Source organism: Balaenoptera physalus (assembly GCF_965194825.1).
Source record: "Balaenoptera physalus genome assembly, chromosome: 7".
NCBI classification, from domain to species: domain Eukaryota; kingdom Metazoa; phylum Chordata; class Mammalia; order Artiodactyla; family Balaenopteridae; genus Balaenoptera; species Balaenoptera physalus.
Genome location: NC_138886.1, coordinates 122,192,352 through 122,215,121, shown reverse-complemented (window position 1 = coordinate 122,215,121; position 22,770 = coordinate 122,192,352). Strand labels below are relative to the sequence as shown.

The window sequence follows — 22,770 nt, the reverse complement described above, 5'->3', positions numbered from 1 at the left end:
AATCAATAACCAAAGAAAGCTGGTAGCAGTATGTTGTTAGTTTTCCACTCTTTGATGTGTCGTTTTTAGTTTATACTCAATGGGGTTTTTGAAGCTTCTAGAGTGAGTAGTTTGATATCTTTCTTCGGTTTTGGAAAATTCTCAGGCATCAGCTCTTTTTTCTTTCTTTCCTTTTGTGACCACAATAATAGGGATTGTGTAATATCATTATATGTATTATTACTTGATGTCAAATAATCACACCCAATGTATTTTTATTTATGATATTTCATTTTTCATTTCTAACATTTCCATTTGGTCACTTTTATCATATTCATATATGTGTTGAAATTCCCCATGTGTTCATACATACTTTTATGTTTTATTTAATAGGATATTGTAGTTATTTTAAAGTCCATGTCTGATTATTCCAATATCTGGGAAATATCTGGACTTGCTTCCCTTGTTGAATATGGGTCTCATTGTTTCCTCGTGTGTCTTTTAATTTTTGGTTTTATGTTGGACCAGTATAAAGAAAAATAGAGACTGAATAAAATAATATTTAAACCCAGGAAAAAGCATAGTAATTCTATTGCTGCATTACTAGTGTAGGGGATTGAGTCAATCTAATCTGTAATTTAGCTGAGGAGGGATTTGTGGAAGTATTAGACTCAATTCAGCACTTGTCTCTAATACTTCGAGGGTAGAGTCAGAATCAACTTTTCATTGAGTCTTAGGCTCTGAGCTCTGGTGAGAAGGAGGTGTGCTCACCGCGTTTAAAGCCAAGTCAACAGCTTTTTAAATCTTGGGATCTCTGTCTCTATCTCTGTCTCTGGCTCTGTCTCCCTCCCTTTCCGCTCCATCCCCTTCCTCCTCCCCCTCCTCACTCTTTAAAGCGCATCCGTCAGTTTCTCAGGTTTCACAGAACTCTCTTCATCACCGTGTGCCCGGATTTCTGAGCATCTCTGCACCATTACCCAACTTCTAGCCTTTGCCCCTGGTGAAAGTTTGCGGTACCCAGAAAAGATTTCTCTCAGCCCTCCTTAATTGTTTAATAGCCTGCTATGCACTCCACTCATAATCTCAGAAGAAGTTCTCTGAATTCTCTTGCCCTGGCCCCAGACTTTGGAACACTACCGCCGACACAGCAGAAGGCTGCTAGGAGGTGCAGGTGTGTTTTATTGCTGCGACTTCTTTGGATTCTAATCAGTCCTGCCAGCCTACACGTGGCAGTTAAATGTTTGTAAGACGTTCAGCTGGTTTCTCCTTACTTCTGTCTATAATAAAGTGATCCTTCTCCTATTCTATTCAACATAATGGCAACTATGGACCTCATTTTAGATCTTTCAATCTTTGGATCTCCTCTCTTTGGACCTCTTCAGGAAAGGCTTGTTACTTTCTGGAATTTAGTTCATTTTGATTTCCTCCTGACGCCAGCTCTCTGATGGACTTTTAAGAGGAAACCACAATTTTTTTATCCAGTTTGTCCTCGCTGTTAAGGTAGAAGCACCTGTCTCCTGCTGCTTTGACAGCCTAACCAGTAGTGGGATGGACTGGGTTTTTGATCACTCAAATATTACTTGAAATAAGTGAATGTTGCAAAAAGTCTTCTTTCACCATAGTTCCTGCCTTCACTAAGTTCATGCCTTCCTTAATCACTTACGTATCTATGTGTATTTTATAGGCTCTCATAGAATGCCAGTATATTTATTGACTATTTATGCTGCAAACATTGAGGTTATCTGTGTATTGTCTCTTTTTCTCATCACAATAACCCCAAGAGCAAAGTACTGTTACTGTTCTCATTCTGTGGATGAGGAAATAGAGCCACCGGCATGTCAAGTCATACAAACAAGGTTATTATGTTAATAGTTGGTGGAGGTCATATTTGTACCACAAACTGTGATTACAGAACCCATTTTATTAAGCACTACACCACACCACTAAACAAATATTTGTAAAGCAAATGGTAAATATAATCCAAATGCATCAGAAGTTTTTAAAAACTCCTCCTTTAGTCTAACACATTGTACTGAATTCTGCAGTTATCCATAATTAATTGTATGACTCCATTGGCATCATTATTGAAAGAATTCCTCACTTGGGCTTGCTCTCTGGAACTGTGAGATGAATTGATGCTGAACTAATACAGTATTGTTTGTACAGCTTCTCACCTTTGTCTTGTTTCTTCTTTGCCTTACAAATTCTGTTGCAAATTTATTCCTGTTCTCATTCATATTTTTAAATTCTTACTATCAAAATCTAGTGATACAAAAAATCTGAAAATTGTTTTGTATTATTCTGTTGACTGTCCATATATAGTCTTCCTTTTCTTTCCACTTCATGAATTTCAGAATAGAAACTTCTGAAATTTTTATTTTACCGTAAGATGAAATAGTAGTGAATATTAATGGGATGTGTTTTATGGTGACTCATGTATTAACTATATATGAGTGAGGTGATTCTGGAGTCTAGAAATTATAGTATGTGAATGAGACATTTATTTATATTTAACCTAACAGTACTCATTAGGAAACAATTATTTTACCACTGTAAAATCATTCCCTATATACCAGGTTGTGAAGCAAATTCTTTTATCCAAATTCACTGCATCTCAGGCATCTGTAGCTAGAATCACAAACTAGAAGCCAGAGAGTTGGTGTTCTAATATTTATACTTCCAGGGAAATTCTTCCAAGTCAACAGAGTGTGAGAAGCCTGGAAGATAAACTTACATAAAAAGATCATGGATCATTTTACGAAGAGACTCCTAGATTAAATACTAACAAAAAAAACTTGTAAAAAGTGAGATGTTTCACCTAATTATACAAAGGATATGCTACAGAGTATTAAATATATTTATTAAAGATCTGAAGCTAAAAATGTAAAAAAATCTGCTAATTTCCTATTTTTATACTAAATTTCTACCTTAAATTGACTCGTGATACAGACAAATTTACACATATCTGGCATGCAGAGGTGGCTTATATAGTGAATTCTCTAACCATTGTTAAACACAGAAATCTTAGCATCACTAATAACCTCAATATTTTATAACAAGAATGTTTAAAAGAATCACCTTGAATTTCACATGTACTTTTTTTTTTTCCTAGTTGACATCAATAAATTTTAACATCGTTATTGGAGTATAATTGCTTTACACTGGTGTGTTAGTTTCTGCTTTGTAACAAAGTGAATCAGTTATACATATACATATATACCCATATCTCCTCCCTCTGCGTCTTCCTCCTACCCTTCCTATCCCACCCCTCTAGGTGGTCACAAAGCACCGAGCTGATCTCCCTGTGCTATGTAGTTGCTTCCCACTAGCTATCTATTTTACATTTGGTAGTATATATAAGTCCATGCCACCCTCTCACTTCGTCCCAGCTTACCCTTCCCCTTTCCTGTGTCCTCAAGTCCATTCTCTACGTCTGTATCTTTATACCTGTCCTGCCCCTAGTTTCCTCAGAACCATTTTTTTTTAATTTTTTTAGTTTCTATATATATGTGTTAGCATACAGTATTTGTTTTTCTCTTTCTGATTTACTTCACTCTGTATGACAGTCTCTAGGTCCATCCACCTCACTACAAATAACTCAATTTCATTTCTTTTTATGGCTGAGTAATATTCCATTGTATATATATGCCACATCTTTATCCATTCATCTGTTAATGGACACTTAGGTTACTTCCATGTCCTGGCTATTGTAAATAGAGCTTCAGTGAACTCTGTGGTACATGACTCCTTTTGAATTATGGTTTTCTCAGGGTATATGCCCAGTAGTGGGATTGCTGGGTCGTATGGCAGTTCTATTTTTAGTTTTTTAAGGAAACTCCATACTGCTCTCTATAGTGGCTGTATCAATTTACATTCCCACCAACAGTGCAAGAAGGTTCCCTTTTCTCCACACCCTCTCCAGCATTTATTGTTTGTAGATTTTTTGATGACAGCCATTCTGACTGGTGTGAGGTGATACCTCACTGTAGTTTTGATTTGCATTTCTCTAATGATTAATGATGTTGAGCATCCTTTCATGTGTTTCTTGGCAATCTGTATATCTTCTTTGGAGAAATGTCTATATAGTTCTTCTGCCCATTTTTGGATTGGGTTGTTTGTTTTTTTGATATTGAGCTGCATGAGCTGCTTGTATATTTTGGAGATTAATCCTTTGTCAGTTGCTTCATTTGCAAATATTTTCTCCCATTTTGAGGATTGTCTTTTCATCTTGTTTATGGTCTCCTTCGCTGTGCAAAAGCTTTTAAGTTTCATTAGGTCTCATTTGTTTATTTTTGTTTTTATTTCCATTCCTCTAGGAGGTGGGTCAAAAAAGATCTTGCTGTGATTTATGTCATAGAGTGTTCTGCCTATGTTTTCTTCTAATAGTCTTAGAGTGTCGGGTCCTACATTTAGGTCTTTAATCCATTTGGAGTTTATTTTTGTGTATGGTGTTAGGGAGTGTTCTAATTTCATTTACATGTAGCTGTCCAGTTTTCCCAGCACCACTTATTGAAGAGGCTGCCTTTTCTCCATTGTATATTCTTGCCTCTTTATCAAAAATAAGGTGACGAAAAATCAAACCTTGGTAAATTTAAGAAAATTGAAATCATATCAAGTATCTTTTCTAACCACAACGCTATGAGACTAGATATCAATTACAGGAAAAAATGTGTAAAAAATACAAGCACATGCAGGTTAAACAATACACCACTTAATAACCAAGAGATCACTGAAGAAATCAAAGAGGAAATCAAAAAATACCTAGAAACAAATGACAGTGAAAACATGATGACCCAAAACTTATGGGATGTAGCAAAAGCAGTTCTAAGAGGGAGGTTTATACCAATACAAGCCTACCTCAAGAAACAAGAAACATCTCAAATAAACAACCTAACCTTACACTTAAAGCAATTAGAGAAAGAATAACAAAAAAACCCCAAAGTTAGAAGAAGGAAAGAAATCATAAAGATCAAATCAGAAATAAATGAAAAAGAAATGAAGGAAACAACAGCAAAGATCAATAAAACCAAAAGCTGGTTCTTTGAGAAGATAAACAACATTGATAAACCATTAGCCAGACTCATCAAAGAAAAAAAGAAGACTCAAATCAATAGAATTAGAAAAGAAAAAGGACAAGTAACAATTGACAATGCAGAAATACAAAGGATCATGAGAGATTACTACAAGCAACTCTATGCCAATAAAATGGACAACCTGGAAGAAATGGACAAATTCTTAGAAAAGCACAACATTCCAAGACTGAACCCGGAAGAACCAGAAAATATAAACAGACCAATCACAAGCACTGAAAATGAGACTGTGATTAAAAGTCTTCCAACAAACAAAAGCCAGGACCAGAGGGCTTCACAGGCGAATTCTATCAAACATTTAGAGAAGAGCTAATACCTATCCTTCTCAAACTCTTCCAAAATACAGCAGAGGGAGGAACACTCCCAAACTCATTCTATGAGACCACCATCACCCTGATACCAAAACCAGACAAAGATGTCACAAAGAAAGAAAACTACAGGCCAATATCACTGATGAACAAAAATCCTCAACAAAATACTAGCAAAGAGAATCCAACAGCACATGAAAAGGATCATACACCATGATCAAGTGGGTTTATCCCAGGAATGCAAGGATTCTTCAGTATATGCAAATCATTCAATGTGATAGACCATATTAACAAATTGAAGGGAAAAAACCATATGATTGCTTCAACAGATGCAGACAAAGCTTTTGACAAAATTCAACACCCATTTATGATAAAAACCCTCCAGAAAGTAGGAATAGAGGGAACTTATCTCAACATAATAAAGGCCATATGTGACAAACCCACAGCCAACATTGTTCTCAATGGTGAAAAACTGAAACCATTTCCACTAAGATCACAAACAAGACAATGTTGCCCACTCTCACCACTATTATTCAACATAGTTTTGGAAGTGTTAGCCACAGCAATCAGAGAAGAAAAAGACATAAAAGGAATCCAAATCGGAAAAGAAGAAGTAAAGCTGTCACTGTTTGCATATGACATGATACTATACATAGAGGATCCTAGAGACTCTACCAGAAAACTACTAGAGATAATGAATTTGGTAAAGTAGCAGGATACAAAATTAATGCACAGAAATCACTTGCATTCCTATACACTAATGATGAAAAATCTGAAAGAGAAATTAAGGAAACACTCCCATTTACCACTGCAACAAAAAGAATAAGACACCTAGGAATAAACCTACCTAAGGAGACAAAAGACCTGTATGCAGAAAACTATAAGACACTGATGAAAGAAATTAAAGATCATACAAACAGATGGAGAGATATACCATGTTCTTGGACTGGAAGAATCAACATTGTGAAAATGACTATACTACACAAAATAATCTACAGATTCAATGCGATCCCTATCAAACTACCAATGACATTCTTCACAGAACTAGAACAAAAAATTTCACAATTTGCATGGAAACACAAAAGACCCCGAATAGCCAAAGCAATCTTGAGAAAGAAAAATGGAGCTGGAGGAATCAGGCTCCCGGACTTCAGACTATACTACAAAGCTACAGTGATCAAGACAGTATGGTACTGGCACAAAAACAGAAATATAGATCAATGGAACAGGATAGAAAGCTCAGAGATAAACCCATGCACATATGGTCACCTTATTTTTGATAAAGGAGGCCAGAATATACAATGGAGAAAAGACAGCCTCTTCAATAAGTGGTGCTGGGAAAACTGGACAGCTACATGGAAAACAATGAAATTAGAACACTCCCTAACACCATACACAGAAATAAACTCAAAATGGATTCAAGACCTATATGTAAGGCCAGACACCATCAAACTCTTAGAGGAAAACATAGGCAGAACACTCTATGACATAAATCACAGCAAGATCTTTTTTGACCCACCTCCTAGAGAAACGGAAATAAAAATAAAAATAAACAAATGGGATGTAATGAAACTTAAAAGCTTTTGCACCACAAAGGAAACCATAAACAAGACGAAAAGACAACCCTCAAAATGGGAGAAAATATTTGCAAATGAAGCAACTGACAAAGGATTAATCTCCAAAATATACAAGCAGCTCATGCAGCTCAATAACAAAAAAACAAACAACCCAATCCAAAAATGGGCAGAAGACCTAAATAGACATTTCTCCAAAGAAGATATACAGATTGCCAACAAACACGTGAAAGGATGCTCAACACCACTCATCATTAGAGAAATGCAAATCAAAACTGCAATGAGGTATCACCTCACACTGGTCAGAATGGCCATCATCAAAAAATCTACAAACAATAAATGCTGGAGAGGGTGTGGAGAAAAGGCAACCCTCTTGCACTGCTGGTGGGAATGTAAATTGATACAGCCACTATGGAGAACAGTATGGAGGTTCCTTAAAAAACTAAAAATAGAACTGCCATACGACCCAGCAATCCCACTACTGGGCATATACCCTGAGAAAACCATAATTCAAAAAGAGTCATGTACCACAATGTTCATTGAAGCTCTACTTACAATAGCCAGGACGTGGAAGCAACCTAAGTGTCCATCGACAGATGAATGGATAAAGAAGATGTGGCACATATATACAATGGAATATTACTCAGCCATAAAAAGAAATGAAATGGAGGTATTTGTAGTGAGGTGGATGGAGTTAGAGTCTGTCATACAGAGTGAAGTAAGTCAGAAAGGGAGAAACAAATACAGTATGCTAACACATATATATGGAATCTAAGGGAAAAAAAAGGTCATGAAGAACCTAGTGGCAAGACGGGAATAAAGACACAGACCTACTAGAGAATGGAATTGAGGATATGGGGAGGGGGAGGGGTAAGATGTGACAGGGTGAGAGAGTGTCATGGACATATATACACTACCAAATGTAAAATAGATAGCTAGTGGGAAGCAGCCGCATAGCACAGGGAGATCAGCTCGGTGCTTTGTGAACACCTAGAGGGGTGGGATAGGGAGGGTGGGAGGGCGGGAGATGCAAGAGGGAAGAGATATGGGAACATATGTATATGTATAACTGATTCACCTTGTTATAAAGCAGAAACTAACACACCATTGTAAAGCAATTATACTCCAATAAAGATGTTTAAAAAAAAAAAAAGACTTAAATGTAAGACCTGAGACCACAAAACATAGGCAATACACCCTTCAAAGTCAGTCATAGTCTTTTATTTACAAGCCAACTTACAGAGGCTTAAGAAAATCATTTTCCAGCTTCAGCTATTTCTAAATTGAGTTTTCTATTTCACTGAACTTTTATTTACAATATTTTGTAGTTCATGCCCAGCCTGTCATTTTAGGCTTTGAGAATAAAAATCTAATGTGTGAGAGATTCTACATTTTGTCATGAAGTTAAAATTAATAGTAGGAACTCAAGAGCAATATCAAAGTGTGAACTCAAAATACAATTATTAAAACTGAGCAGGACCCTGTGGGGCTCCTGGGCACAGAAACCTTTCTGTGTCCCCCATTTTTTGATTACAGGAAAATAGGCTTCATTCAGCCTACATGACCTTCCCTAAGTTCCAAGGGGCAAGTTCAAACAGCTGCTAATCAGGGAAGGGAGGGGATGCAGAGACAAAGGAGGAGCAGTCAGAAACAGTAGTGCAGCCTTGGGGCAGGTCCTGGCTCCCCCTCAAGGGATACACAGAACACTATCTTTGAGCTGTTTTGCAGATACTGAAACCTCCACCAGGTGGGAGAAGTTAACTGTCTGCTGCCCACAAGCAGGGAGATCCCAGACTGGTTGGAACCAGAAGGCTGATGATTTCACTCCCACTTACCTCCCCACCAACCAATCAGAAGGATGTCCACGAGCTGACCACGCCCTCTTTGAACCATTACTATAAAACTCCTCACTACCCCTTCCAAGTCAGGACACACAGTCTTGAGGGCATTAGCCCATTATGACCCCCCTTTGCCTGGCAAAGCAGTAAAGCTATTCCTTTCTACTTCACCCAAAACTCTGTCTCTGAGATTTAATTCGGTGCCGGGTAACAGAGGCTGGATTCGGCATCATTATTAAGAGTGATAATCTGAAAAATATTTCTTTTTATCTTTTTTTTTTGGTGATGTTGAAGAAGATGTCAGTAAAAGTCTTAATTCCATTACTTGTTCAAAACGTACAGAGTGGTGAAATTAATGGTAATCCGTATTTGTCTTCAACACAAATTATCATGATCACTGTTGAAACAAATTGGTCATGGCTAGGAACAAACAGCACAGATCTAGTAGACGAACCCTCTGACGATCTGGGATTTTATTGTTGGACCCAGGAGGAAAGGTAGTGGGTGTTGGCTCTGCCAGTTACTCTAGGACTTGGTTGGTCCCCTGGCAGAAGGTGAGTAGGGAGGGATCTGGACCATCCTGCCACCACAATGTTCACCCAAGTAGAGTGTGGCCTCGGAAAGTAGAAGGAGAACGGTGTGGGTCCCTGGCTCGGGCAAACAGCTTTGCATCAGACCACTGGCCTCCCTGCTGTCCTCAGAAGCTTCCACATCAGTACCTCTGAAATAAATACAACAAGGACGTCTCCTCCCCGACTGTGCAACAAGGCAGAGCTGAAAGTCAGGGAGGACAGCGTCATCCAGGAAGGACTGGAGACCAGTGGCCTCTGTCAGGGTCGAGACTGGAAGCCTGGGGGAGCACGTCTCCCCACAAGGACAGCAAGTGAGGAGAGAGGTGGAGAGAATCCTCAGCATGTCTGCGTTTCTCCAGTCCCTGGGAACACGGGGATGGGGGGTGGGGAACACGGGAGGGGAACAGATGTGCTGGGGACCAGAATCATACTGATTATATATGAAGACTGAAACAGTGATGACCTTTGGTTTAGACCCCAAACAGGTGAAACAACCACATCAGTGAAATCAGATAATGAGATCCATCAATGCTAAGGTTGGTTCCTTGTCTACAAGCTGTTATTCCTAAATGGAAATGCCGAACACAGGAAGAACACAGTAAAACATACACAAAGTCTACAGAACATGCGAGACCACAAGGCATACCCACCTGACAGCTGAGAACAGTTAAAATATGAAAATTTGACCGTGTGCAGTTGTATTTATTTAGTAAAACAGTTAGCATGTATAATTTAAAAACATTAATCTATAGATTGCTATTATCTGAAACACCAAGATCAACTCAAAGGGAGAACCCTTTCAGTTCTGACACCATATGCTGCGGTACAGGTGGACATCAGAACACAGTTGCTTTCCTCAGCCCAGAGCAGGATACAGTCTGAAAACTTGGTTGTCCAAGCCTGCTTCCATGGTAAACATTGAGCAAGAAAACAGAGTTAAACTTTGTGTGCAGCGATTACTCTTGCTGTCGGCAGGAGGAGAATTTACCACTAGAGGAAAATCTGAAGAGTCAAAGGTAGTGTCGTGTAGAAATCAAAGAGCCCCCTGAGTTCTTCCTCAGATTCCTAACAAAGGCTGGCAGCCACCGCCAGAGCTCACAGTTTAATCATCGTGGGAGAAAACAGGCCCAGGCAGCAGGTTTTGTACGGACACGGAGTGTGTTATTCTTTATAGAAATCTAAGATGAGGGACCTGCAAAGAGGCATCTTCCCCCGAGTTTAAGAACGGTTACCCTCCCAGGACATCTACCCGCTTCACATGCATTTTGAGAAGAGACTTGGCACCCTACCTGATTCCTATACGCTGTACCTCTCCATATGAAGGTCATGCACACATATATATGCCCTATATACTGCACTGTCCATGTAGATGCCATCCGTACATGTATATGTCCTATATTCCATGTCTGTCCATGCAGATGCCATCCGTGCACATACTGGGTTGGCCAAAATGTTTGCTTGGGTTTTTGCGTAAAATGTTACAGAAAAACCCAAGCGAACTTTTTGGCCAATCCTATATATGCCCCATATGCTCTGTCTGTCTACATGCCATCTGTCTATCTGAAGATGATGTCTTCAATGTTCTGTGGCTGCAGTCTGGGAAGTCCCAAGCAAGGCTCACAGAGGGACCAGTCAAGTGCCTGCTGAGATCATAGTCTGCAGGATTAGAGATGCACACATGCTCTGAGCTCTCCAGTTTCTGGCAGTAAAACACTCTGCCACCATCAGCCTCCCTGACCAGAGCAGGACATGCACAAGAAGTAGCTGAGTCTTGGCACCTGGAGCACCTGGGCTGCCTTCCCGAACTGATGTTCACATAGAATATCAAAGAGGCCGGGACAGGACAAATTATAACAATTACGCAGCCTCCCGCCCCAAAGGAATCTGTGTTCTGACAATACACACACACACACACACACACACACACACACACACACTGAACCTCATCCCTGCATCCTCCCTCTTGAGCTGCTCTTGGTGCCACCAGGCTGGACCATCTCCAGGTTCCCAGCTGAGCCAGGCTCTCTGTCCCTTCTCCTTCCCCTGCCTGAACTTCCCCTTCTCCCCACTGTTCCCAGCTAATCCCCGCTGCTCCTCCATTTTTAGATCTTAATTCCTCCAGAATCTTTTCATGACCCCTTTGGTCAAGATAAGATGTGCATCTCCCTCACCTCCAGCCACGCAGATGCTCACCTGTGTCCTGCCCCTGCGGTGGTGCCTCTGACAATTCCTCCTCCACGAGTCCCCCTCTGTACACCTGGTGGCCGCGGGGACCCAGTGAATCTTGCTCAGGACATATCTTGGGACACAGGTTTGTACCCAGCACGTTAACAGGAATTCAGTCAACAATCTGCCTAAACGGATTACAACTGCTGTAAGAAGCTAAAAATGGCTTAAATATAATTTTTTTTCTAATTTGAGTAACGGCATCAGGGGACCGTTTTCCAAAGTCTAGAAAAGTCTGAGGAGTCTCCCCAGGTATCACAGGTGAGGGAGGGGCTATGACACCAACAAACCGAAACAGGTGCTTGTGGGTCCCTCCTGGTCTCTTCCCAGGACTCCTGCACCAGCAGCCAATTGTTCCTGCCCCATCTGCTCTGATGCCCACCTCTCGCACCCACACACCTGACCTCCATCCTGTAGACAGAGCCGTCTTCCTCAGACGGACACCTGGACACACCACTCTATGCCCAAGAGCCTTCCCCGGCCACCCACTCACGTCTACATCCCGCGTCCATGGGACATTTCCAGCTGCTACACACAGCACGCAGCCTGCGTCACTGCCCCCTGCTCACCTCCTCATGTCACCGGTCCTGCCTCAAAATGCACGCTCCCGCAAGACCAAACCACCCGTTTCCATCACTGCCACCTTCTGATAAATTAATAAATAAGTAATAAAATAACAGAGGTGATGTTGAGCCACTCGCATATCTATCTGACTGTAAATTCCACCAGCAAAGCAAGAGTATCCAAAAATCAGACACTTCCTTCCACATCTTCTCAGTGTTTGGGCATTCGTACATGGACCTCTTTCTCCTTTTTAAGGCTGTTTGATGTTCACTTTACACTGATCTCATCCATGTAGCATCTTTAAAAACATTTCATCTGTGCAGAATGATTAGTAAGGAAGGAGATCAGCGTTCAAGTGCTTTGGTCTCCAACACACTGGAGCTGCCCTAATTAAAGAGACGACAAACCCACAATATGGTCTGCACACGACGTGCTGAGTTAGTTACATGGCCAGAATGTGGCAGGAGTTTCTCCTGATGCCCCTGACACTCGCAGCCCCCAGGTGTGCTAGAGTCCAGACCCTCTTTCTACCGCGATAACCCTACCTTCAGTTGTGAACACAGGGAAGAGCATCATTTTAGGGCGGTTGCTATGTAATCAAAACTACACTGAAATATCATATGAGATTTGTTTTTCTCTGTCTGACTCACTTCATTCAGTATGATCACCTCTAGGTCCATCCATGTTGCTGCAAATGGCATTATCTCACTCTTTTTAATGGCTGAGTAGGGTTCCATTGTGTATATATATATATATATACTACATCTTCTTTTTTTTTTTTTTTTTTTAATACTACATCTTCTTTATCCATTCATCTGTCGATGGACACTTAGGTTGCTTCCATGTCTTGGCAACTGTGAATAGTGCTGCTGTGAACATTGTGGTACATGACTCTTTTTGAATTATACTTTTCTGCGTATATACACCCAGGAGTGAGATTGCTGGATTATATGGTAACTCTGCTTTTAGTTTTTTAAGGAACCTCCATACTGTTCTCCATAGTGGCTGTAGCAGTTTACATTCACAGACCCACAGATCTCGAAAGCAAACTTATGGTTACCAAAGGGGAAATGCGGGGTGGAAGGATAAATTAGGAGCTTGGGACTGACATATACACACTATTATATATAAAATAGATAACCAACAAGGACCTACTATATAGCACAGGGAACTCTAGTCAATATTTTGTAATAACCTATAAGGGAAAAGAATCTGAAAAAGAATACATACATACATATATACATACATATGTATGTTTGTATATATGTATGTGTATCTGAGTCACTTTGCTGTACACCAGAAACTAACACAACAGTGTAAATCAGCTATACTCCAGTAAAATTTTTAAAAAAGAAAAAAAAGAAAAAGTAAAAAACCTACATTGAACTAAAAACCTACCCAGAATCAGCACCTCTCAATGCACATTTAGGGAATTGCACACATTTTGTGGAGTGACGCACCATGGAAGGACTGGCCCATGGAGAGGCAGGTGTGAAGCAGAGACCAGCACTGTGTATAAGCACATAAATCTCAGCCACTGAGTATCGCTGGGGTAGCACAGATGAGCCCCAGCTGTGCTGCTGGAGAGCTCCATCCCCTTCCACACAAAAGCTATTTATTTAAGGATGTCTTACTTAGGCTGTAGTCATGGTGACAATACCAAATGTATCTTATTAACCGAGATCTTTATATTATTTCAGTTTGAATTTGGCCATCACGTTTCAAAGCATTCTAACTTATTAACAATTCTAAGAAAAGAATTCATTTCCCCCTTGGCCTTCTGTCTTCCACTTAACATACTCAAATACCCCTTTTTAAGAGGGTGCGGAGTATGTTAGAACTTGTCTCAGACCCCTGTCAACAAATGAATATATAAATGCAGATCCCTATGCAAGACATCACAAAGGGCAACGATTTCCACGAGTTCATATTTCAAGATTGTTTTTCTATCCTTTTCATAAGACAAGCTCACATGTCAGCACTTCAGCATACCATGTGCCTTCCATTGAGCTGTTTGCCCCGTGTTCACAAAATCAGTTACTTTTCAGTAAGATTCTTACTTGATCTGATTCTGCAGCTCTGAGTTTCCTTCCTGCTGCTTTTTGCTTTGCTTGCTTAAAACAATCTGCCATTTTTTGGTGATGTATCAGCAGGTTTTATCCTCACCATGGGTGAAACAAACACTTATCTGAGAAATGAATAGCAGCCTTGCTTCACACTTTGATTCTAGGGAATATGAGATGTTCTTGTGTAGTTATTTTCATGCCAAGGATAAGCTTTAGTTTATGACAGATGTGAAACCCAATTACGCACTTTACTGTTTATTTTCATCAAGTACCTGATTCTGGACTTTCTTAAAAATGAAGACTTCATAACCTTCAAACTCACCCCTTTTCCCCACTTGACATCCTATTTGTGTACTTATTATATTCACAGAATGCTTACATGTAAAAATCACCCTTTCTCCTATTTTCCAAGGAAGTGTCACTGCTTCAATTCAAAAGCGACTTTTGCCTGTGTTGTTTGCCACTGGCCACAAGCGAATGTGAGAGACAAGAAGACAGGAATACAAGAACTGAAGGCACATCTACAACAGCAACTCACCAGTGCCTGAGTTGCCCCACAGTTGTGTCCACGTATCAGCCAGCCTTCCCCAGAGAAGCAGAACCAAACTCCTTCTTGAGAGCAGATTCAGTATAGGATTTGGCTCAGGTGATTACGAAGGCTGAAATGTCCCACAGTCTGCCGTCTGCAAGCTGCGCATCCTGGAAAGTGATGGGGGGGGGGGGTGTAATTCAGTCTGAGTCTGAAATTCTGAGAACCAGGAACCCCAGTGTCCGAGGGCAAGAGGAGATGCACGTCCCAGCCCAAGCAGATTCACCCCTCCTCTGCCTTTGTGCTGTTCGGGCCCTGGGTTGGCTGATGCTCACCTGCGTGGGGAGAGGGATCTTCTTTACTCACCTACCTACACAAAAGCTCATCCCCTCCAGAAACGCCACACAAACAACCTCAGAGGTAATGTATTCCCAGCTAGCTGGGTCCCCCTTCGCCCAGACAAGTTGACACCTAAAATTAAGCATCACTGTCTAACTCTTTAGGTCTCTCCTATAGTAGAGGCTATTACTATTTCAGAAAATGCAAAAGAAGATCTTCAAACAAATGAATGCCCATGAGAGATGAAGAGACAGGAGAGCATCCACTCCTACCCACCTCCTCATCTTCCCGGAACAAGAGCCACGTGTGTTGGGCCACCCTTTGGCCTCAGCAATGCATTCTGTGGTCAAGAAATAAAGACAGAACTAGGAGTGAAGCTCTTCTTGCTTTCAGATGAAGGTCAAGTCTGTAGTGCCCTCTGGGGCAGTGTGTGTTCAAGCCCAGCGTGCTTTCTTCTTGTATTGCTCTTCCTGTGAAGTAATGAACAGGATTTCGGAGCCACGATATCAGCCTGTCGGCCTAAGACAGCAACCAACATCACAGTTAATCATTCATACTTAGTGTAACCCTTTCAGAAAATTACTTCAATTGATTTTCTTAACAGCCTCGTAAGAGATTACAATACCATTTCACAACTGTGGAAATGGGATCACAAAGGTTAAAAAGAAACACAAGTTTACAACAGTCACATGACAAGCTGGCGGCGTCATGACAGAAACTCGGGCCACCTGATTCCAACCCCACGACTGTCCTCTCTCCACCGCTGTCCCCACTGCAAGTGGTGACGCCACTTCCTCTGACAGGCAGTCCTGCCCGTTCCTCGTCTGGTTCTTCTAAGACACCTTGTACTTGTCATCATATCCATCAGAAACAGCAGTGGAGTCTTTTTTTTTTTAGACTTTAACTGGCTTTAATCAGGTTATTTATTTATTTATTTATTTTTTCTGATCCATGAGTTCTTACATTTCAGAGCCTCAGTGATTACTTATTTCTATGCCTGACACCACCCGGCCACCCAGACGTTCCGAATCCAGAGCTCTCCCTCCCATTTAATAAGGGCGGTGACCGCAGGTGGGACATTGTAAGGATGGGGGGATCCTTATTTTCTGGATAACTTCAAGGGGATAGCCCTTGGGGAAATGTTCCGTAGTTCAGCTCCCTTCTGCTTTAGGAAACACATTTTCTGAGATGTCTGAGATACCTGGCTGGTTATTTGCCTGTGGGTCCTGGAGTTATACTTACAGAGGCAGAAGCAGGATCCTGGGTTTGGAGTTCCGCACACGTCCAGCAGAGGAAGCGGGCGGTCCTGCTAGCAGACGCGGGTGACGCTCACAGCCGGTGGGGCTGCTTGACGCCCGAGTCCACAGTCTAAGCTAGGACGCGCCGTCCTTCCCAGCGTCCGCAGCGGTACAAGGCCGGGCCCCGCCGCTGAGGCTGGAGACACGACCCGACGGGGCCCCCGGTTCTCCCCACAATCTCGCGCTGGTTTGTGGGCCTCGCACCAAACCTCACCCGGTGACTTCTCTTCTTTATCTAATATCTTTTGTTATTAAAAATGTCTCTCTTGCCCTCGTTCAATTCGATGATAAACAATGTGAAACGGGTGGCCCTGGTAAACCGCATTAATGACTCAAATTAGGAAGCCCTTTCACTGCCCAGCCCTACTCCGGGACAGGCGCATGTTTCCCCATGCTGTGCTTTAGCCCTGGGACCTGTTTGAGCCAAAATGATGTGAGCAGATGTAACGCGAGCAGAAATTTGAAAAACTCTGACTCGATCTGGCTTCCATCTCTGGCACCACTGCCATCTCCACGAGAACGTGTTCACTGACCACGGGAGATGAGAGACAGGTAGGGGACCCCTGCATCTCCCCCTGAGCTCAAACTAGATCAGCCAGACTCCAGACCACCCTCAGATTGATGACTAAAAGATGATTTTTGTCTAGAGCCACTGAGTTTGGGGTTGGTTTTCTTTTCTTTTTTTAAATAAATTTATTTACTTTTTGGCTGCATTGGGTCTTCGTTGCTGCATGCAGGCTTTCTCTATTTGCGGCAAACAGGGGCTACTCTTCGTTGCGGTGCGCGGGCTTCTCATTGCAGTGGCTTCTCTTGTTGCGGAGCACAGGCTCTAGGTGCACGGGATTCAGTAACTGTGGCTCGTGGGCTCTAGAGCTCAGGCTTCAGTAGTTGTGGCTCACGGGCTCAGCAGTTGTGGCTCACGGGCTCTAGAGCACAGGCTCAGTACTTGTGGCACACGGGCTCAGTAGTTGTGGCTCGCGGGCTCTAGAGCACAGGCTCAGTAGTTGTGGCCCATGGGTTTAGTTGCGCTGCGGCACGTGGCATCTTCCCAGACCAGGGCTCAAACCCGGGTCCCCTGAACTGGCCGGCGGATTCTCAACCACTGTGCCACCAGGGAAGCCCTAGGGCTGGTTTTCTACGAAACATTTTTTTGTGGTGTTGGCTAAATGGCACACATGGTATTTAATTTCCTACTATTTTGTCACAGTTAAGAAGATGAATTTACCACCATTACCAAGAAAAATGCTGCATACGTTAGTTTTATATTAAGGTGTAATATAGCACATTACGTAGCATCCACTCTAGTGCTGAGTTAATTATCTTGATTTTACTGATGAGGAAACTGAGACTCAGGAGGCTGCCACTCTTTCCAAAGCTAGAACGAGGATGAGATGGAATCATGACCATAGAACCAAGGCCTTCAGCAACATGTTATTTGTCTCTGGTACTGAAGATGATCTGCCAACATTTAGGATTCTTGCCAGCCAAATGGTCCATCATAAACAACATCATAAAATGTGTAATTGTAATAAATCCATTTGAGCGTGAGTCACACCCTTTAGGGCTCACGCTCCTAAATGGGCTCATACCTGTGATTATGACATAACCAGTCATTAAGTGTGCATGGTTTCCACCGTGATGATGGTCACCGGGGTGTCCTGTCAACACTCCACACACCCCCGTCCCGGCTGGGCCACTTCAGGTGAAGCACTTGGGAGGAGAGGATGCCCACTGCTGATGCTCTCAGCAGGCTCCCTGCGCCAGGCCCATCCTCCGGACCAGGGCCTTTGAGTTCATGGAGCCAGGGGCCCGTGGAGACTTTACAGTGGGGGGCTCTGCCTGTGACCCCCTAACCTTGTATGTGGCATTACATTTGGGATAAATTACATATTTAGATGGAGAACGCAGACAGGGAAATGGTACATGCTTTGCCTGATACAAAATAGACAAGAAACCCCAAAATAATTTCCCAGGTAATATAATATAAAGATAAAAAAATCTCTCTTGTGCTTTCAAGGAATCTATCCTTATAGACAAAGTTTGATTTCAAACTCCTGTGAATTTAAGAGAGTCAACAATCTCTCAAATACCACGGTGGATCTTTGAACTACATCTATTCTACCAGCTCCAAACATCAAACAGAAGTATATTTCCACAGGAGGCCTGCAATGGAATCTACAATTAACCTACTTACAAGATCATTAATGTCATGCTAGGCTGAAATACTTGAGCATATTATAGCTATTTTTTTTTAAGTTTCTAAAATCTTGCTGTTGATACAGAAAGAGAAGTAATTGAAATTCAGTTAGCCTCTACTTTTAGAAGTCTTTTAATTATCAGGTTGAAAACATGCACTGATTGAATCCTGTTCATTAGGGGCATGAATTTTCAGGACTCTCCTAAATTTAACAGGCACATAAAAAACCTTCAGGAAGTGCCGTTCACAAATGGGAAATAACTGGGCAATATAAGTAGGCAACGTGTAACTGCAGCAATTTTAACACCGACACTGTGCCCACTCACCCTTCAATTCTGGGATATCACTTTGTCCCGTCACCTACACTGTCACAGGTTCTGGCTCCCAGGAGCGGCTGTCTAGTCTGATAGAAGAAATGGGCGACCAGTCACTGCAGGAAACACTGCTTCACACGTGGCCTGAGCCTTCGTGGATACAGACCATGAAGCGAAACATTTTCCATCTGACTCACAGCTTCTTTCCTTCACCAAGTTTCTCTTTCAAACAGAATCTCATAAAAGACTATTTCCAAAATATCTAAGGAAACCCTACGAATCAATGTTTAAAAGACAAGCAACCCAGTTTAAGAAGGTGAGCAAAAGATTGGACCAGGTGCTTCACAGAAGAGTTTATCAAAATGTGCAGTAAGAAAATATAGAAAAGAAAGTCATCACTAGTCATCAGGAGATGCAGATGAAAACCACCAGTGCATTCCACTGCCCTCTCACCCAAAAAGAAGTATCTGGAAAGGATGGGGAGCAACCAAACTTCTCATGCAATATAGGTTAATACAATCATGTGAAAAATCTCCTTAATAGCTTCTAATAAAGTTGGGTGTAACGTGTACCCCCTACCACCCAGCGATGGGTTTATATGACCGGATTAGGCCTGATCTCCCTATTTCAAGATCAGATGATTAGAATGCTAATTAAATCTGCAAAGCCCCCTTTACCCTGGGACATCAACATCTCATGGGGACAACACCAGGGTTCGAAGGTATGGGGGCCGACGGGCTGCCTATTACAGGGTTTTAGAAATAAAGAACTGAACGACTGGACAGTGACGCATGTAGGCTGGAGAGTTTACAAGATGTAAAACTCTAGGTGCTATGCAGCTGTGGCAGCGGTCAGTTATCAGTTAACTTTAAACTCGATTACCTGCAGTATTACATATACGGAATGAGATTTCAAAAGTAAACAATAAAAGCAGTAAAAAAGAGGGAAAAGAAAACCAGACAAAAATCAAGTCTACCTTTTAAAAAGTAAAAAGAGAGCCAAAAAATGAGGGCATTTGTAAAGCACAAAATAAGATTTTAGCGATAGGTCACAATCGCAGACTCACTGATTAAAAGAAACTGTCGGGTGAATAAAAAGAACAATGCAGATATATATTATTTTCAAGAGGTAAGCCTAAGACCTAAGGATACAGAACATTTGAAAGTAAAAGACAGAAAAAGAAATTTCAGGCTAAACTAAAATCCTCTTTTGGGATAATGATAAAAACCTTCATTCACCAGGACAAGGCAGCAATTATAAATGTATACATACTAACAACATAACCTCATATTTTACAAAGGAAAAAAAAGTGTTAAATCAAGGGAGAAACTGACAGATCTAACAATAAAAGACCTCAAGACAACTTCCTTAGTAAGTGATAGTTAAAACACATAAAAAGTAATAAATATAAGGCTTGAGGTGAGAAGCAGATCCCTGAACCAAATAATTTTGAAACTAAACACTGTTCTCGAGAGCACATTTATAAAAATTGCACATGTACAGGGTCATAAAGCAAGGTGAAACAAATATCAGAAAGTCAAAGTAAAATACATTTTATGCAATTAAGATATAAAATAATCATTAATCTGCAAATTTGAAAACACACCTTTGAATAAATCAAAAGTTGAATATATGAGAGTAGAAATGAATATGACTATCAATCTCAAATATTCTCAGAAATTTCTGCAAATTTCAGAAAATTACAGACTGTGGGGTATCATTTTTATGAAACTCAGACCCAAGAACACGAAATAACATACTGTGTAAAAAGCATAAAGCTGTAAAACCAGAGGAAAGATAACCAAAATGTACAGAAGAGTGGTTTCCTCTGTGGAGGAAGCAGGGTCAGTGGTGTTGGGAGTTTTACAGTTGGCCGTAACCTCAAGAATGTTTTATTATGATGTTTCTTTCACAACTTAAACATTCATGTTAAATATTTCTGTATTAAATAATAAAGTTAAAATGACCAAAAATAGGGCTTCCCTGGTGGCGCCGTGGTCAAGAATCCGCCTGCCAATGCAGGGGACACGGGTTCGAGCCCTGATCCGGGAAGATCCCACATGCCGCGGAGCAACTAAGCCCACGAGCCACAACTACTGAGCCCACGTGCCACAGCTACTGAATCCCGTGCACCTAGAGCCTGTGCTCTGCAACAAGAGAGGCCACCGCAATGAGAAGCCCGGGCACCACAACGAAGAGTAGCCCCTGCTCACCGCAACTAGAGAAAGCCTGCACGCGGCAGCGAAGACTCAATGCAGTCAAAAATGAATAAATTAAAAAAATAAAACTTTTTAAAAAAATGACCAAAAATATAAGAATTAATATTACTACCCAACAGAAATCAGGAAGTTAAATAGATATTGCCACACGTGCTTTTAACGGCATTTGAAAAGCAAAAACGTGCCACAGAAACAGATGATGACATGAGCTGCCTCAGGGCGCTGTGCTCTGAGGGCTTCCCCTCCTGTGGAAACAGACCCCAGTCCTTCCGTGGCGCGTGTGGACAAGTGACAGGGAGTTTTCCATCCCATGACCTTGCTGCTCAGAAGAAAATGGACAGTGCCACACCCCCTGGTTATTCCAGTTCCTGGGGTTCCCATCCGTACCTCCCAGTGGGGCGTGGGCTCTGTCAGGGAATCTAATGCACTTCCCCTGGGATTCCTGGTTTTTCCCTGTCCCCTGAAAGCTTCCTGCTTGCACCGCACCTCAGAGCAACGTCAGAGCACACGGGATCTTTCATGCTCAGGTGATTAAGCTCCATTTGTTGTTTGGCTTGTGTTTGCTTTCTGGAATGATGCCAGGTGTTGTTTCCTTCCCGTCTGTGGCTTTCCTGGGAGCGCTGTGTGGCTTGTGTCAGAGCGGCTGACCCGACCCCCTGTGTCCTGGGTGTCCTTTCTCCGCCCGCCCCCGGTTCTGGCAGAGTCATCAGCACGGAGGTGGGTGACACTCACAAGTGGTCACCCGAGATCAAAGTCACCCCAGCACTAAGCAGGGTTGCCTCCTACACTGGGGTCTGTCGGGCACTTGATTAAAATGCTCTCTTGAAAGGAGGAGAAAGGAAAACCGGTTTGGGTGAAGCACAGACACACGTACGCGTAGGCTCACAGTCGCACAGAGAAGTTTCCTAAAATACACACGTACTAGTTTCCTATTTCTATGTGACGAATCACCACAATTTTAGCGGTTTAAGATGACGTGCACTGATCGCCTCACAGTTTCTGTCCGAGTCCGGGCCAGGGCCTCGCAAGGCTGTGTTTTCATCTGGAGGCCCAGCTGGGGGACGCAGTTCCAAGCTCATTTACACGGTCCCTGGAATTCACATCCTCACAGCTGCCAGGCGAGGGCCTCGGCCTTCAGGTCTTAGGGGTCACCCTCAGGCACCTGCCTCGTGGCCTCCCTGTGGGCACTCCCCAACACGGCCTTGCAGCTTCAAGGCCAGCAGCAGTCTCTTGGCTGAGATGGAATTTCACGTTATCACAGGAGTGACCTCCCCAGATCTCTGTCCTGTAACATAACTAATCACCGCGTGACTTCTCATCCCCTTGCTGAACTCCACTGGTAAGAGCAAGTCTCAGGGTCCACTGCACTCAAGGTACGGATTACACACCAGGGGGCGGACTATACACCAGGAGGTTGGATCCTCTGGGGAGACTTGCCCTAGGACCTGTCTGCCACTCCACAGATATTTAGTAAAATACTGCCTAACACCTAGGACGCATGCTATGTGTTTAAAAAAAAAGGATGATCTATTCTAAGCCGTCTAAGTGCAAATCAGAAAAGTGCTATTCTACTGAAATCACAACACGTGAGATTATTGTGCTTCCTTAAATTGCTGATTTCTCCCTTTATCTCCTTTGGAAGAATGTGACTATGATT

At 42.1% G+C, this 22,770-nt stretch overlaps 1 long non-coding RNA gene across 1 annotated transcript in view; it reads right to left on the bottom strand.

Moving 5' to 3' along the window:
* Positions 1 to 22,770, bottom strand: part of LOC309664088 — a 377,635-nt gene that overhangs the window by 237,032 nt on the left and 117,833 nt on the right. Inside the window, exon 5 of the long non-coding RNA XR_014265581.1 lies at positions 14,756 to 15,604. This is a non-coding gene — a long non-coding RNA (uncharacterized lncRNA). The remainder of the gene's footprint in view (positions 1 to 14,755; positions 15,605 to 22,770) is intronic.